This window comes from Dreissena polymorpha, chromosome 3 (assembly GCF_020536995.1).
Source record: "Dreissena polymorpha isolate Duluth1 chromosome 3, UMN_Dpol_1.0, whole genome shotgun sequence".
Classification (NCBI taxonomy): domain Eukaryota; kingdom Metazoa; phylum Mollusca; class Bivalvia; order Myida; family Dreissenidae; genus Dreissena; species Dreissena polymorpha.
Window position 1 is genome coordinate 52,929,791 of NC_068357.1, and position 18,418 is coordinate 52,948,208.

The 18,418-nt window shown below is 36.4% G+C and overlaps 1 long non-coding RNA gene across 1 annotated transcript; it reads right to left on the reverse strand.

Moving 5' to 3' along the window:
• Window positions 1–18,122, reverse strand: LOC127874175 (uncharacterized). Its single transcript, XR_008046680.1, has 2 exons — window positions 17,932–18,122; window positions 1–3,553 (listed from the first exon to the last, which is right to left on the reverse strand). It is a non-coding gene; the product is annotated as an uncharacterized LOC127874175 (long non-coding RNA).
• Between the last annotated feature and the right edge of the window lie 296 nt (window positions 18,123–18,418).

An 18,418-nucleotide genomic window follows, 5' to 3' on the forward strand; every position in this document is an offset into this window, starting at 1 on the left:
TTGGTTTGTACGGATATTTAATCTCACATCGCACTAAAAAATTCTTCATGAACACCAACAAGGTGCAATAAGTCTGAAAATTGAACAGACTAGTAAATCTCTTAATTAAATACCACAGTCAAATGATCGGTTGTAAGTACTGGTTCTTCCCAGGATGTAGACTATTGTATTAAAAAATGAATATAAACCATAAAAAATAAACAATAATAGTATCTACAAAATAATAAGTTAATTTATAATTATGAAATTACACATGTCAATGTTTCAGAGTTCTTGCTAGTGATACGTTGCAGGTGCAATAATTCAGAGAACAATGTGTTTGATAACAAAACACATAAAATCCATTTCCCAATCCGTGTGTCTATGACGTCATAAGCTTCTCACTTATCAGCTGTTAACAAATATATATCCTTTTCTCAGTAAGAAAATAATAGCAGAAGGCATAACCGTAGCCAGGAGGGTGCGTTTGCGGCGTTCGCACCCAATGTTTTTTGAATTTGTACTATCAGTTGCACCCAACTTTATTCGACGCAAAAACGGTTATTTATATTTTCCCTTAATCCAGCAAGTCTTCGTATTTAAGCGTTACAATAATGTTGAATTCATTAAGCTACCGACAGGTAACCATATACTAGTAGTTAAATTTCTCTATGAAGTCAATTCGAAGATAGACCGTGATTTTTATTTGCAATTTTTAACCGCAGAATTGCTGAAATCAATAGAATTTTTGACAGCAACATGTGAGAAAATCTATCTGTTATAATGAATTTAAACCGCTGTAACATTTCATCAGGTGGACGTTAATGTTTAATGTTCATTAATTTTGACGTATCTTGAGCATAATGGGCAAATACGTCCTTTTTTCAGTGTCCTTGTATACACTGTTAAGGACTTTGAGACCAAAGGGCCAGTAGTTTGTGGTTATAGGGTCTTTATCAAGCCTTAAGTTTTATATGTTTCTGAAATTCGTTCAGAAAACAGATAACTAATTTGTTAAAAATACTTGACAAAAGTAAAAGTAACCAGTTATGCCATTTTGTTTCTGTTTAGTATTCAGGGTGCAGAATAAGCCTGGTTTTCAGGTATTTACACACGGGCTGGGCAGAATTTAAACACACCGTTCAGATCTTTATTCTTACAAATATGTCACGTTATTGAAGTACAATTGCAAAAATCTTTAGTGCATAAAAGAAAGTTTTTCTTGCAGTTTGTGCCGATCCTTGAGAAATACGTCTGAAATCGGTGACAAAAATTCAATTTGCATGAAGGATATTTGTGCAGTATAAACGAATTTTTTTTTAAAAGAAAACATGCTTATTATATAAAGTAATTCTGATGTATTTCACGCAGCTAAAAAATCTATAGCTTATGCACTAGTTGAAATTCTTAAGAAAAATTGTTTTACAAAGTTATTTGGAAACAAAGCTATTGTCAAGAAATATGGTCCCCTACCGGCTCCACCATTGTCAGAAATTCCACCATTTTCAGATGTTTTGTTTTGTTTTTTGGTTGCCATAGCAACCACAATTTTTGACGTAGGAACAAAAGAAATGATGTGCATAATGTCCATGTTGCCATTTATCCATGTTGCAAGTTTCAAGAAAAAATATTAAGAACTTTTAAAGTTATCGCAGGATCCAGAAAGCCATCATTTTCAGCAGTATTTCTAATCTATTTGTTGTCATAGTAACCATAATTTTTGACATATGAACAAAATGAAATGTCGTGCATAATGTCAATATTGCCATCTATCCATATTTCAAGTTTCATGAAAAAGTATGAAGAACTTTAAAAGTTATCGCAGGATCCAGAAAAGTGTGACGGACTGACAGACAGACTGACTGACTGACAGACAGACAGACTTACAGACTGACAGACGGAGTGCAAACCATAAGTCCCCTCCGGTGAAACCGGTAGGGGACAAAAAAGCAGCACTAACTAGTGTGTTGACTTCCATTAACAAAGTCACGTGATCCTGCATCCTGGTATTGATGCAAATTAGAGATGACCCAGTTTTGTTAAACAGTGTTTGTTGTGCAATACATTATTAGCACGTTTGGAGCAATGCTAGGCCTCCGATACTATCCATAGTAGCAGACAAACAAATGTTTTGAACAAAGTCAAATATTTCCTATTAATTTGCTTGACTAATGAATGGTAAAATTTTGGAATGGTAAAATACACTAATTTTATCAAGATTCCAATAAATAATGATATTTTATATCGTTCTTATTGTTGGTTTAACTTTCTAAAAATGTGTTGGTGCATACGTAAACAAAGTATGTGCTCGCATACTAGTGTCGGGTTAAACGCCGTATAATATGAATTTCTGTTACTGGTCGATAAAGGTGGTAAATGATTAACGATAATGGGAAATACATGTATGTTGTATCATATACATGTCGATCAGTCACTGAGTATGGTCAATGAAAGGGAAATTTTATATAAAAATGCTCTATAACTTCAGTCTCTAAATACAGTTAAAATGTCACCAGAATGTAGTGTTTTACGTTTCATTTTCAAAATGTTTGTACGGGTAGGACCTTTAAACCCCCGATTGCAGGGTGGGAACACCCCCTCCCGCAACTACCCCCTTCGCCACTTCGTTCCTAAATAACATTCGTTGATGGGAAAATAAATTTCGCACCATCCCCCCCCCCTTTTCAAAACCCTGGCTACGGGCCTGAGAATTAAGTAAAAAATAATGAATTAGTTCTGTTTTTCCTTAAGTTTTATTCAACTGACATCCCTTCCGTGTACTGTATGCCAGCATTATATTTATACCTGAGAGAACAAAAATGTATTATCATTCCAATTGTTTCAATAATATGCATCATCAATAATCGGTCCTTCAAACAAGTTTTAACGGTTTGTTCTAGGATTATGATTGACATCGTGAAAAACACTAACAAATTGATCATAATATCGTTCTTATTTTTTCAAATAAAGGCATCGGTATAGATTAGCTTAAAACGATTGAACAAACAACATCCTTTCATACAACACGGTTACCACGGCGTATGTTCAACACACAAGAACAAGGAAATGCTTAGTTCCACGATTGCCGTGTTTACAGCATCTGCCTTACGTGATAAAATCAACTGTTATGCCGATTCGACAACTGACCGAAGGTTTGTGACCAGATACTTCGGTCGACATTGACCACGGCCTATTTAAGGTGTTCATGCCACTGGATTAAACCAACCTCTCCGCTGCAGTTGACGAAATAACGCTATACACCATCGCTAAGTCATGGCCCGGAACTGTGGGGATGGTATCCTTGAGCAGTGAGCATTTACCACTTGGCAATACCTTGATGCATTCCTTGAAGTAAGAACCCATTTGGCCACTTCCGGGTCTATTTCCGATGTCACGATACAACACTCACAGTATCACCTGAACATCTCCATGCTCCTTGCGTGTTCGTCATTTGGACAGGCACGTAATGGGAGTTGCCTCAAGCTAAAGAACCCACCTTTCGATTCTGCTTTTTGCTGATCTCGCTGTCGACATAAGCTGACGCCTTTATCCATATTGTATGGCAGGGCTCAAGCTGAAATGGTAACAAATACCAAAAAGCTGTTTATAATTGATTTTTCACTTTCATATGGTCTATTTGAGTCTTGATGAAGATGATCATTGATAACGACTTGTGTTGATAACAATCATACAAAAAATATTAAATGACGAATATTTTTCCCTACCTGTAACACCAACATAAAATCTCAAAAACAATATTGTGTTTGTATCAAAAACATAAAACGAATTAATATGTTAATATGTTTACATTTACAAGGATTGAGTTACACAAATAATATGTGTAAAAATGTAGAAATAAATGTAGGACTTTTCTTAAATTAGAGTAACACAGGATCTTACCAGAGTTGTCATTTCATACTCATATTTTATTAAACAAGTTCAGGAATTGTGTAAGTAAGCGAGCAATGTGCTTTTCAATAAGCAGAAAAAAACTACTACTACTACTATTACTACTACCACTACTACTACTACTACTACTACTACTTATTCTACAACCACAACAACAACAACTACAACAACAACTACAACAACAACAACAACAACAACTACTACTACTACAACAACAACTACTACTACTACAACAACAACAAATACTACTACCGCTACTACTACTACTACTACTTCTACTACTGCTACTGCTACTGCTACTGCTACTGCTACTACTACTACTACTACTACTGCTACTACTACTACTACTACTACTACTACTACTACTACTTCTACTACTACTACTACTACTACTACTTCGCCATCGTACTATCGCGTTGTCGCCATCGTACTATCGCACTATCCCATTGTCGCCCTCTGGATTATAATGTGTAACGACGATGGCACTAACGGTATGCCGTAAGCTATTGTGTAAGAACTTTGATTTTTTTGCGCTTTGGTAGTCACTGTTTTAAATTTTAAACTACTACTACTTCGCCATCGTACTATCGCACTGTCTCCATCGAACTATCGCGTTGTCGCCATCGTACTATTGCACTATCCCATTGTCGCCCTCTGGATTATAATGTGTAACGACGATTGCACTAACGGTATGCCGTAAGCTATTGTGTAAGAACTCTGATTATTTTGCGCTTTGCTAGTCACTGTTTTAAATTTTAAAAATTGTGGTTATGCTATCTCAAAATTTTAATGCAGTAACTCATTTCTTCATTGAAACTTGCTACAACATGCAGATTCAATTTTTATTTAGATTTAAAGCATTTTGAATATTGTTCCAAAACAATTAAATGAGCAACACAATATAAACGTAGTTTATTTTATTTGCAAGCTACTTTTTAAATACATCTACAATGAATCGTCATACAAATGTAGTCTAGTCGATACATGGTTATACATGTAGAATATGCTGCGTTGAAATCGTCTTTAAAACATAGAATAACTGATATTTGCCTGAACCTAAGAATATGCACTTTAAAATTTCTTTTATTTCGTCGAAAACATTTTGATAATGGAATTGTCATATTTAAGAATGTCTCAATGTTGATCGATGTGCTATCGATATTTTAACTTAGCATTTCAGAGGTACAAGTCGACTTTGATATGCCACTTTTAACGCGAAACTCTTTCCCCATCTGTCTTTTCGTGTAACTGAACATATGTAGCGCTGCACGTTCAAAATATAATTCGTTGATATAAATTAATAGAACCACGTATTTTGTGGTAAAACGTTGCCAAGCAACAGACTGCAAAACAGAGATAGCGACAGGCGTTTACGCTCAGCGTTTGGGTTTCCATTACAACTACTTGCCAATAGCTGAGTGGCGGATATATTGAAACAGTGTGTTTCTTGTGTTTTCAAATACAGAGCTCCGTCTCACGACTGTGCATTACACGAATTGTATTTAGAAATATAAGTGTGCATTTTAAAAACAAAATGGTCTCGTACATTCTATATTTAGTCTTAGTTCCAACTGTTGCTTCATAAATTTCAAGTGAAACATCAACATCTAGAGTTGTTAGAAGATTGGATATACTTGAAAAAAAAGTATTCATGCAAAATGATGTACTAGTAATTGAAGACTTAAGAGCTGCATTGTATAATTTACGAAAGGATCTGAATGACGAAAGGGGTTTTATGAAAGAGGACATATCTGAATTTTTTACCAGTCTTACGGGATCTTCAGGAGAGGTTGTTAGTCCTAACGAAGAACAGGTTTCTAAAACACAACAGGGGCCATGTGATTGAGAAGCTATTGGGACTCAATATGAAAATATACTGATGGCATTTAAGAAAGAAAAAAACGAAAATGTAATGCTTCGTAAGGAATTTCACGAAATGAGAAAACAACATGATTTTGAAAAAGGAAATGCCAGCGAAAAGTTTAACAACATGGATTCTAGATTAAACAATACGGAAAAGACATTACGTTCAGAAATAAACACCATTAAAGATGAAACAATTGCAGAATTTCACGAAATGAGACAACAGCGTGACTTTGAAATCGGAAATGTCAGTAAAACATTTATTAACATGGATTCCAGATGAAACAATTCGGAAAAGACATTACGTTCAGAAATAAACACCATTAAGTATGAAACAATTTCGGAATTTCAAGAAATAAAAAACTGCAGGACTTTAAAATTGGAAACGTCAGCGAAAAGTGTTATAAAGTGGAATCAATATTAAAAGTGCAGAAAAGACATAACTTTCAGATATAGACACAATTAACAAAGAAACCATGGCGTTTAACCATAAATATTCAGTGTGTCAATCAGATATAAATAACACGCGTTCTTACTTTAACGAAGGTTTAAATCATTTAAATGAGTCATTGACGAACCGTTCATTGAATACATTACAGGAAATAGCTCGGATAACATCAGATACTTCCAATCTTAAAACGTGGAATGAAGTCTTGAAGAGCAAAACTGATATGTTATTTCGGCTACTTAGTCTCTTATTTCTTCAATCATGTGATAGTGTAGTTAAGAGTGGTGAATATGCAATATATCCCGATGCGTTTCCACAGGACGTGAAATTTTATTGTAATTTGGACTCCACGAACAAGGGGTGGATAGTTATATAGAGGAGGAAAGACGAGTCAGTAGATTTCAACCGCACTTGGACAGATTACAAATCTGGCTTCGGTGACTAAAGTGGTGAATTCTGGTTGGGCAATGGCCATATCTACCAGCTGACTAAGGACAAACCTAGACAGCTGAGGATTGACATGGAGATGTTCAATGGAACAAAGCGATATGCGCTGTATTCTGAGTTCAATATTTCATCAGAGTCTGAGAAGTATAAGCTCCATCTGTCCGGATACACTGGATGTCATGTATTCGTAAATGTTTAGTAGTATGTAACCTTGATCTGTGTGGATCAAAATACTATATGTAGACGATTATTAAATAAAGAGCACGAGTCACGCCGTCAACATGTCTTAGTTCTGTTCATTACATGGTGTAAAGAAGTAAAAAAAAATAGGCCATCTACAGGTCCTTGAGGTATCTAGTATCTTGTAAAAAGAAATACTACGGTATAATCCAAGAAAATAAACCATGGAAGGCATCATTGCTGCCCCAGGTACTGATTTGGAATCCCCGACCTCGAGTCGGAGTGGAAAAAATTTATTGAACATGCACACTTTATCTTCGCCGGTCTCCTAAACAAAAAATCCGAGGAAGAAAAGTGTAACTACCTAATGATATGGGTAGGGGAATGACAAAAAAAAAGCTTGACAAGTACACGGACAAATTTATGAACTATGTCAAACCAAGGACAAATGTAGTGTACAATCGCTAAAAATTTAGTGCAAGGGTCCAAAACGATAGTGAACCCTTCGATCATTTTGTAACGGACTAACAAATTCTTGTTTGAGATTGTCAATACGACAAACCTGATGAAATGGTGAGAGATCGCATAGTGTTTGGGGTAAAGAACAACAAAATAAAAGTAAAATTCATCAATATTGGATCAGGACTGAGATTGGAGAAAACATTAGAAATAGCACACACTCATGAAGTGTCGAAAACACAAACAATGTCCATGATGAATGAGGCAGAGAAAGTCAATGCGATAAAGGGTAAATCACCGAAACACTACCAGAAGAAGTCAGAAAAAGGAGAAAAGTTCACCAAATGCGGGTATGAACATCCAGCCAATGGTCGATGCCCCGCGTACGGTAAACAGTGTGCAAAATGTAAGGCCTTCAATCACTTTGCATCCGAATGCAAGACCGGAAAATCTAGACAAAAAGCGAAGAAATTTACAAGAAAGAAACGTGCAGTGCATCAAATCGAAAACGAATCCAGCAGTGATGATGACAATTTGTTTGTGGACACAATAACTGTAAATTCCATACACGGACAAACCAATTGATCACAACATGCTAAAATCAACGGCAAAACTATCACAACTAAGATTGATACAGGAGCAATGTGTAATGTGATGTCCTACGAAACATATAAATATTTAGGTTTGCCTGGAAAATTGGACAAAAAATCAACAAAACTGAAGTCGAATACAGGTCACCAGCTGCCAGTGAAGGGTACAAAAAACATTCAATGTAACGTGAAAGGACAAAACTACAATGTGAAATTCCATATTGTTGAACTTGAATCAGAAACACTGCTAGGCGGAGAAAGTGCTGAAAACATGAAACTCATCATGCGCGTAAACTCAGTAAATCCAGATGAAATTGAGACAAAGTATCCAAAGATTTTCAAAGGATTACGCAAGATTCCTGGAGAGCATAATATTGTGGTAAACAAAAGCATAGAACCAGTAGTTCATGCTCCAAGAAAAGTGCCAGTTGACCTTAAAGATAAAATCAAGGAAGAACTTGATTCGACGGAGAGAAAAGACGTGTTAAAGAAACAAACAAAACAAACGGCATGGGTCAATTTGATGGTGATAGTAGTAAAACCTAATGGAAAGCTACGCATATGCATGGATCCTAAAGATCTTAACAGAACAATAATGCGGGAGCATCACCCAATGAAGACAGTTGAAAAAATTCTACCGCGGATGGCTAACGCCAAATATTTCTCCAAATTGGACGCCAGTAGCGGATTCTGGCAATGTAAACTAGACGAACCATCACAGGAGCTGTGCACGATGAACACCCCCTTCGGGAGATACTCTTTCAAACGGCTCCCGTATGGCATAAAATCAGCACCAGAAGTTTATCAAAAACTGGTTGCTGAACTCATTCAAGACCTAGATGGTTGTGAATCCATAGTCGATGATATAATTATTTGGGGAGAAAGCGAAAAACAACATGATCAAAGGCTGTTCAGAGTTTAAGACAGACTCAATGAAAAGAACCTCAAGCTAAACAAGGAGAAATGTGAGTTCAAGAAAACGAGCCTAACGTATGTTGGTCATGTGCTATCAAGTGAGGAATTGAAACCGGTGAAAAAGTACGAGCTGTGAAAGAAATGAAACAGCCAGGAAATACTAAGGAATTGATGACCTTTCAAGGTTTCGTAAACTATTTGAGAAAATTCATTCCGACCCTGTCAGACAAAACTTCACCCCTCAGAAAACTGCTTGAAAAAGATGTCCAGTGGTATTGGGGAAAGGAACAAATGGCGCATTTGAAACCCTCAAAGAGTCAATCACGAAAGCGCCAGTCCTCAAGTACTACAACGTAAAAGAACCAGTAACCTTGAAAGTTGACTTATCGTCAAAAGGGCTAGGTGCAATCCTACTTCAGAATGGACAACCAATCGCGTTCGGATCACGTGCGTTGACTACAGCTCAACAAAATAATGCCCAAGTAGAGAAAGAGGCACTCGCAATCGCGTATGGCTGTAAAAAAATTACCAGTACATCTACGGGAGAGAGGTGCTGGTTGAAACAGATCACCGACCGCTACAGGCAATATTCGCGAAACCGCTAGTCCAGGCGCCGCCGCGACTGCAACGAATTCTGCTGAAGTTTGCAGAAATATGACATGAAAGTGAAATACAAACCGGGAAAAGAGATGTTCATCTCGGACTGTCTAAGTCGCGCGTTCTTAGATGAAACCACAGAAGACTTAAACTCGCAAATGCTCTCAGTGAACTTGATCACCTACCTTCCTGTCTCCAGTAAAAAAGGAAGATATTCCAAGAAGAAACAGCGAAAGACACGGAACTGAAACAACTGAAAGAGTATGTAGATCAAGGTTGGCCAGAGACACGTGAAGAAGCATCTGAACAAAGGTTACCATACTGAAACTTTCGTGACGAAATTGCCAGTGTTGATGGTATGTTGTTCAAAGGCCACAAGCTTATAGTGCCAAAAAAACTCAGACCGGAAATGCTAAATAGTATACATGAAGCGCATACCGGCATAGTGAAGTGCAAAGCAAGAGCGCGGGAGACCCTATTCTGGATAGGAATGGCGAAAGAAGTCGAAGACAAAGTATCACAATGTGAAATTTGTGCGCGACATCAAAAGAGCAATCCGAAGGAACCAATGATCAAACGTGATATTCCGACAAGGCCATGGTCGCAAATAAGTGTCGACCTATTTCATTTCAACGGAGAAGACTACATGCTGACAGTCGATATGTAAAGCTCTTGGCCAGAGTTAGAGAAACTAGATAATCTAGGTAGCAAAAACACGATCAAGCATCTAAAAAGCCAGTTCGCGAGGTACGGAATTCCGGACGAACTGACTTCGGACAACGGTGTTCAGTTTGATTCACACCAATTCAAAGAGTTCAAACAAGAGTACGGTTTTGAGCATATCACGAGACCCTTATAAATCACTCATGGTGATTTAAATTTAACATTTGTGCAAATGAGCATGCGCTAAGATTGCACAGTTAGACGTAGATATGACTTGATAAAGTATTTCCATAGGAGCAAAGAAAATGATTGTCATTTGTATTGTATCGACTGTTTTTATGTACTTATATTGACTTTGTAGTCACCTGTCAAAAACCCTGGCGCGTATATATTGCGCTTTACATTTGTATTTCATGTGAAATTCAAGTATCATGTAAATTTGGTGTGCTACATCTTCCATTGAAGACTTTTTTAACGCAATAATTGTCAAACATGTATTTTTCAAACACGAATGACTCAAGTGTGAGTAATGATTTAGATTTAAAAGTGTACATGCTATAATTTTACACCATTCTGTGGACGCTCACGATATAATAATTCATCCCTGACGATCGGACGCTTTAGTACGTGAGTTAGGTATGGTTTCATCTTTTGGTGGAAATTGTGTAAGGCGATATATTGCTACTATATTTTAAGTTCATCATTTTAGGTGGGCTATAACACCAGGAAAACAAAGTATTAATTAAAAAACAATTAATATGGCTCGAATGAATATTTAGGAACGCACCCGCGCAATCGGCATTATGTAGGCTACCTACCACACGTGCTAAAACACCCGATCGTCACGGAGGAACGATTGTATCGTGAGCTTGCACATCATGTAGTTAAGTAATCACATATAAAACTTAATTTGAAATTGTGTCATTTTTGAGATATTGAAGTTTGAAATGTGTTTTGTTAGACTGGTCTCCTAGTGAAAAGTCTTCAAGTGTACATCCAACTGTAGAAAGGTTTGGGTAAATGTATGCAGACGTTTAAAGCCGCGTGAAAAGTATTGCACATAAATTACAAATTGATCTTCACATGTTTTTGTCCTGCTTACAAATTTCATCACTCCTGAAGTGTAGTTAAGTATAGTTACTTTCATCAAGAGGTGTTATTTACGTGTTGAGGACAGATAGTCGGACGTCCGGACGAACGGAAGATTAAAGACCTTTTGATGCAATATCAACAGGGACTTAAACGTAACAGTCGCCATAAAAATAAATGTTTCATAAGTGCCCAGAGCATGCCGTTGTTGAATTGCAATCTGATAACTGATATATCTTTAATACAATAAATTGTGATGATGTATGAATTACATATCTAGAGTGCAAATATCTGATAAACCATTTAGTTCATCTGAGCACGAGGTGCAAATAGTGAGCATTTGTAATCAGTCTGTGTCAGCGTTTAGCTCATCATCGCACTTTTGGCCACTTTTGCATCTAGTATTGATGGAACTTGGCCAGAATACTTAACGCGAAAATATCCAGGCTGTGTTCAAATTCTAGGTCAGTAGGTAGCAAGTAAAAACTTTGAGAAAAAAACACCCTTAGTGTACGACTCAATCTTAATAAAACTTTGCCAGAAATGTTATATTAAAATATAAAGGCAAAGTTTTAAACCAGGTCTAAAAACTAGGTAAAATCTGAGAAAACCTTCGTTACATATGTAAAGGCTCATTTATTTTCAATCTTCACGAGACTTTGACAGAATGTTTTCTTGATAATATATAGACCGAGTTCGAATCAGGGCTACGTGCGTACGAAAATTATGCCAGCAGGTAATATTTTAGAATCAAAGTACTGACAGTACTGGTGTGACGATGCTTTTGAAGAGGATTGATATAAAAGCATCTATTTAAGTTTATCTACATCACCACAATTGTGTATGTAGGTAAGAACATTTTGGGTAGGAAAAAATGGGTACGAACATTTTGGGTACAAACATTATGCCAAAACAAAATATAACAAGAAATATCTTTAAAAAGATATTCGACGTGTATTTTCTGTACCACTTATCTTAAAAAAACGTTCTGTTACAGTAAAACGTTTGTGGGTTATAACATTACGTTTCAGCATATAAATTCAAAACTTGACATGCTCCTTTATTACACCATGCTCTTTAATTTCACATGTATATCATACCAAACTTTATATTTCGTTGTTTCCTTTCCTAAGTTAATGATGCTATGTGTACGGACGTGATTTCACATGACCATGTGCATATAATTTTTCTCTTTTGATTATTGTTTTTTCTCTAATTCAATAAGCTTAGGCACGTTTGTTCGTTAAGTACGGCAACAATTTCATGATGATTCCCGAAAGTAGGTATGGGCACATAGTCGTAAGAGCACTTGAATACGTGAGTTCGCCCATGAACACATGGTAAGGTTAACTAAATCTCCGCGATATGACCTAATATGTGTTTAAAACAGCAAACAATATCCAACAAACGAATGAATTATCAAACATAGTATGTGCACTGATGTGGCTCTGTAATTTCTGTTTGAAAAGTTTATTAAATATGCAAAATGAGAAAGCACTCATAAGAGCGAGTTTCACAGATGTCAGATAGCTATTATGTTGTTTATATACCATAGTCGGTGCAACGTTTACGAATGGCAGGTTCGAAATAATTCGTTTTCTTTACACTCATGATCGCCTTGAAGTTAATTATACACGTTTTAATTCGCAATTTATTTACTGAATCACGACAAATGTCAAATACAATACAAAAAAATGCATAGTTGTTTCATTGATCTATAAACATATAATGGATTGAATATAACCGATTTAAAATTAACGTTTTCAAACTATTATTAAATCTTTTTCCCAGAATATGCTATCCTATTTATAGCTGAGCTTCCTATACCTTTATCAATGATAATCAGCGAGGTATGCCGATTAAAAAAATCGAGCTATCTCAATCGGACTGGCTCGGTCTTTAACATAGGTCGCTATTGTGAAGATTTTTTTTCATGGTATGATAACTGAGACGAGCTGCTTCGCAGCATCGTCAAAAACCTTTTTACCACTGAAGTAGCAATCATTATGACTTAATGTCGATTAAACTTTATCACAATTGTCATCATCACAATATGTATTACAAGTTTGACACTACGTGACCTGCATAAAAAACTAGGTTACTAGGTCAAATCTAACCAGAACCATGTTACCAACATGTATGCCTTAATCTTTTTTTTTTAATTTGATCAGATTGTTTATCTATATCTAGGCCAAGTACGAATCTGGTTGGCATGCATTAAATAATCGGGTCACGAGGTCAAATATGTTTCCACTTTAGATGCCATATGTCATCTATAACTTTATGTTAATAAAACTTTGTAAGGGCGCTTAACGTCAGAATATCTAGACCGATTTTGAATCTGGGTCAAGTTTCTCCAACATCTTGGTCATCCGATCAAATCTTAGAAAAACATTTTAACCTCTCTAGAAGCCAAATGTATGACCTTGATGAAACATGGTCGGAATATTTCTTTTGACAATATGTAGACCAAGTTCAAATCTCGGCCATATGTGCTTAAAAAAAGGTCACCACGAAAATCTTAGAAAACCACTATAAGCACTCCAGAAGCCACATGCATGACTCAATCTCGATTAAACAGGGTAAAATATGCTGATCCTGTCAATATCAATGCCATGTTTGACTGAGAGTCAAGAGGGGTAAAGGTGTACCTTGTTAACAGGTGAGCATTTCAAGGCCATCATTGACATCGTGTTTTTACTTTGTGTTTAACTAGTATTGGTATATAATCAAATTATATTTGCACAGACAATAAATATATTTAAGGTGATTGAGTTTTTATTCTCCACTGCAGCTCATGTTTTGTTAAGTTGCAGAATTTCAATGTTGCCATTCTACATACAAGCGCTGTATCAATGTAATGTGGTAAACAGGGAAATGAACTCGTATAGTTGCATACACGACGAAGAAATATCGCCTGTTTTATCTAAAATCATTTTTAAAATGTTTTTTTGTACTATTGTTGTTGTTTTCCTTGAAAAAAAATATTGATACAAGTATCACTCCAACCGATCATTCTTAATAAGCACATACGTTCAACACAGATATCGGTGATCTAGAATTTGCTACAACCATCGCCATTAATCGGATGCGAATAGTGCGCTGTGACCTTTAGATCGTAAAAAGTATAACTAATGTCATCTTTATATTGGAGTTACAAGAATTTAACAGTATTTGTCAGCAGTTCATCGGTCTATGAACTGTCTGAAAAGTTACACTTTCTCAGAGTAAAATCAAAATTATAATAATAATTATTATTATTATTATTATTATTACTATTATTATTATGAAGTAAATACTATAATTTCTAGTTCGATTGCTTTAAGTAATATCTCTGAAATTTCAGGTCTCTTCATAAGCGCTATTTAAAAACGAAACCCTTCCCTGACTCCTTCATTGGCTCTTTTACAAGAGCTTGAATGGCTGCCATACGAACATATGTGCAAACATTAAACAGCTGTCACTGTGCGTCAGTGTGTGCGTGGTCACACTCCATCCTGCCTTACAAAAACATTTAATATTGCAAACACTATAAGCTATAATACTAGCTGTCATGACTATGCAAACATTTCCACAACCGTCTTAAAAACAACACGATTTGGAAATTTAATAATACATTACGGAAAACTTGGGATACATTATAGGTATTTTAAAACTAATGGAAATTAGTTAAAATGTGTAGGTTTATATTCTTAGCCATTAATCGAATTATGGTTTAAATAAAACAGTTAATTAATTACTGTTAATAAAGCAATTAATGTGGCCATTTACCTGGCCTACTGAAGCCACCAATAATTATTGAATTATTAAGGTATTTAACCACACTGTCATTTGAGGTAACATTTGTTGACGTTTTTATAGCGATTTCTTTTTTATTATAAGATAACGTCTCATCATGTAATCTCCAACCTTCAAGCAAAACAGAGAATTTGTAGCACAATGTTTTTTATACCATATCTACAAATAAATATTAAAACATAAACTCATGGCAAGTGCCCATAAAGAAAATTGTGTCTTTAAATAAATTGTTTTCATTTATATATGGAGTATAGCGTTCCAAACCTGAAATATTTAGTATACTGTAATCCTAAGAAGGCAAGATGATCATGACTACATCGTTGTCTCATTTGAACATTATTCTATCCTGTACAGAATCCGGATAGTGCCATCTATAATCTTGCCCTTCTTTTATCAAGGGCGACACACGACACATGAAGATATACGTTATTTTGCGCGACAGTCGCGGCGACGCACGATATTTTTCGCGTTAGTTGCGGCGACGCACGATATTTTGTGCGATACACGAAGCGACGCGCGAGAATGTACCACGAAATATCGTCCTTGTGTAGGTAGCCCAAAAGGCGATATATCGTGTTAAATATATCATGCGTCGCCGCGACTGTCGCGCAAAATATCGTGTATCGCTTCGTGTGTCGTGTCTCGCGTTCAAAGGGCGACGCACGAAACATGAAGCGACGCACGATATTTTGCGCGACAGTCGCGGCGACGCACGATATTTTATTATTCATATAGCCCATATTATCCGAATCTCGTGTATCGCGGTCTAATTTCTGACCGCGACACACGACGCACGAAGCGATACTCGATATTTTGCGCGACAGTCGCGGCGACACGCGATATCTGTACTCAATACTACTCCACCACTACATCTACCGTTCGACTTTATCATCTGCAGTTGGACTACTTCGTCTATCGTCCAAATATGACTTGAATATTGGAATTTGAACTGGCCATTAACTTTGATACTTTGTTGTTTATTTCTTTTCATAGTCATGTCATATTGTGAATAGTTTATTTTAATGCTGTAAATAAATTGATTGATTGTTCACGTTTATTTGTATCTGGTTCTGGAGGGGTTATTGCGCTGGGTTATCATAGCTTCTGCAATCCTGGCCGTTACAATAGAGGGCTAATGCAAACACATAATTTGACGCCTTCTATTTATTTTAAATCTTTGCAATATGTTTACTTACGATTATAATTGGTGCGCACTTTCTAACGTTCGTTGAGTTCGTTTCTTAAATCAGACAAAAAAAAAACTGAATAAAATGCACAAATAACCTTCTTCATACCCGGGTAAGGCAAACCGAAGAAACAGTTATAATTTAACACTTCGGAAATAGCCTTACGTTTTAGGAATTTAGCTCTGATAGTATCCCATTCTGCTTATCAGTTTCATTCACGCGGTAGTGTTTTTTTACGTTGTATGACGATGTCTGCAATTTTTAAAAATATACGTTACGATAATTGGGATTGATGGGCATCTTAAAGATAGAGTACGCAATAAATTATCAGCGTCCTTTGTTTTGTTCATGGCTTTTGTGGAAAAGCACTTTCCTTTAATCATTATCTATAAAACAAAGTATTTGTCGCGTGTACTGGCTTTCATTTTGAAATATAAATTTAGATTGGGGTCTAAATTAGCCTCCAATATCCAAGGCAATATGATGTTCTGGGAAACATGCCCCCACCCCCGTCCCCGACCCCCATAGCCATGATGCTTATACTCAAAAGAGGTCCAGACCCTTGGTTGAAACGATTTACGAATGATCGTGCAGTCTTGATAGATGGTAGTGGTATGGATGACATCAACCAATCATACCTCCGTAACAAATCACCCATCAACCACAGCAACTGAATTACCACCTATCCAACCACATACTCTCATATCTTACCACCAAACTTGCTATCAATCCATCCACTCATCTATACCCAACAATTTTCCCTATCAAACCATACACCAACCCATCCAACCATGCACTCACTTTTCAAAAAACAATTCACTGACCTTTCCCTCGACCCTCCTATCTTTATAATCACCCATCTATCTCTCCAGCGTTCAACGCGCTTATCCAACAATTCAGGAACCTATTTATACTATAAAACTATCTTTTAAACCACCCGCTTTCCTATCCAACCATGCACACATTTCACCAACCATATATCTACCTCTTCAACCACCCACCCCCTATCCATCACAACCCACCTAACATCCACCTATCTATCCTACTATCAATCCACCTATCCAATCATCCAACCACGTATCCAACCATTTTTCAAATTACATGTATCTAACAATCCATCTATCTTTCCATCCGCGGTCCCACCAAATCCAATTAACTCATCAACTCAACCATGTTCCATTTACCCATCTATCTTACCAACAGTTTATCCAAATATCATCCAATAACGTTATATTATGTTAAAACTGGTTTCCCTACACATGTAAACAGAAACGTTTTATATCGATACACACATTATTTGTTTATTATTTTTTAGGCGGATAGGCCCTAATATCTGCAAAATCAACGAATTTTTCTTCATAGCTCTGAAATTGTATCGAATTCTAGTAAGAAAATTATGGATGGCATCTAAAACATAATGTTTATTTGCACTTTCTTTTGCTTTATCTGTAAACAAAACCCATCAAAATAAAATCCCACACCCCACCCACACGTGAAGATTTAAAAATGTGTATTAATCTTTGAATTATTTGTTTTCTTAGCGTTTTAAATGTGTTCGTGAGTAACAACTACCATAACAGGGGACGATTGAAATCGGGGGCTACCGCCCCCAAACGCCCGCTTTGTCGATCGACTCGATAAAACAAAGACCAGTGTGTGTGGAGGTGTTCCAACAGGGCCTGTAACAAAAAGTCCTCAATCGGAGAGGGTACTGTAGCTGGTTCAGTGGCACACACCTAACCCACTAGTTGTAAACAACTGCGTACCGGTAAAGTTCAATTTAGCCCATAACAGTAAATAATCTTACCTTCAATATCAAAGAAATTCTTGAAATTAAGCGTAAATTCAAAAAAAATCGAGAGCGCTTAAAACTCGTCTTTATCCTGTAATTACCTTTTAGTAACTAAGGACATCGTTTCGGCTGAATTCGGATTACAACGTCATATGCATTATGACGTCAAAACTACGATATATTATTTGGAGACGAGAGCAACCGGTTGAATTGTGGGCTTAGAGTTGTAAAAAGTCCGCAAATCCGGTATATTTAATTGAATTTACACAATAACTGAAGTAAAATATTCCTCCTCGATAAAGGTACTCAAAAATAAGAAAACATACTTTTAATTTAAGCATTCTTGGCTATTTTCTACATCGTACCTTTCGTGGAATTATCAATAATGGTGTTACTGTTATTAGCGACGTTGTTGAATCCTCGTCCAATACGACACCCACGTGTTTCTTTAATGGTTTATTACCAACTCTTACGGTCATTGTCGTCATTATAGAGTAAAACG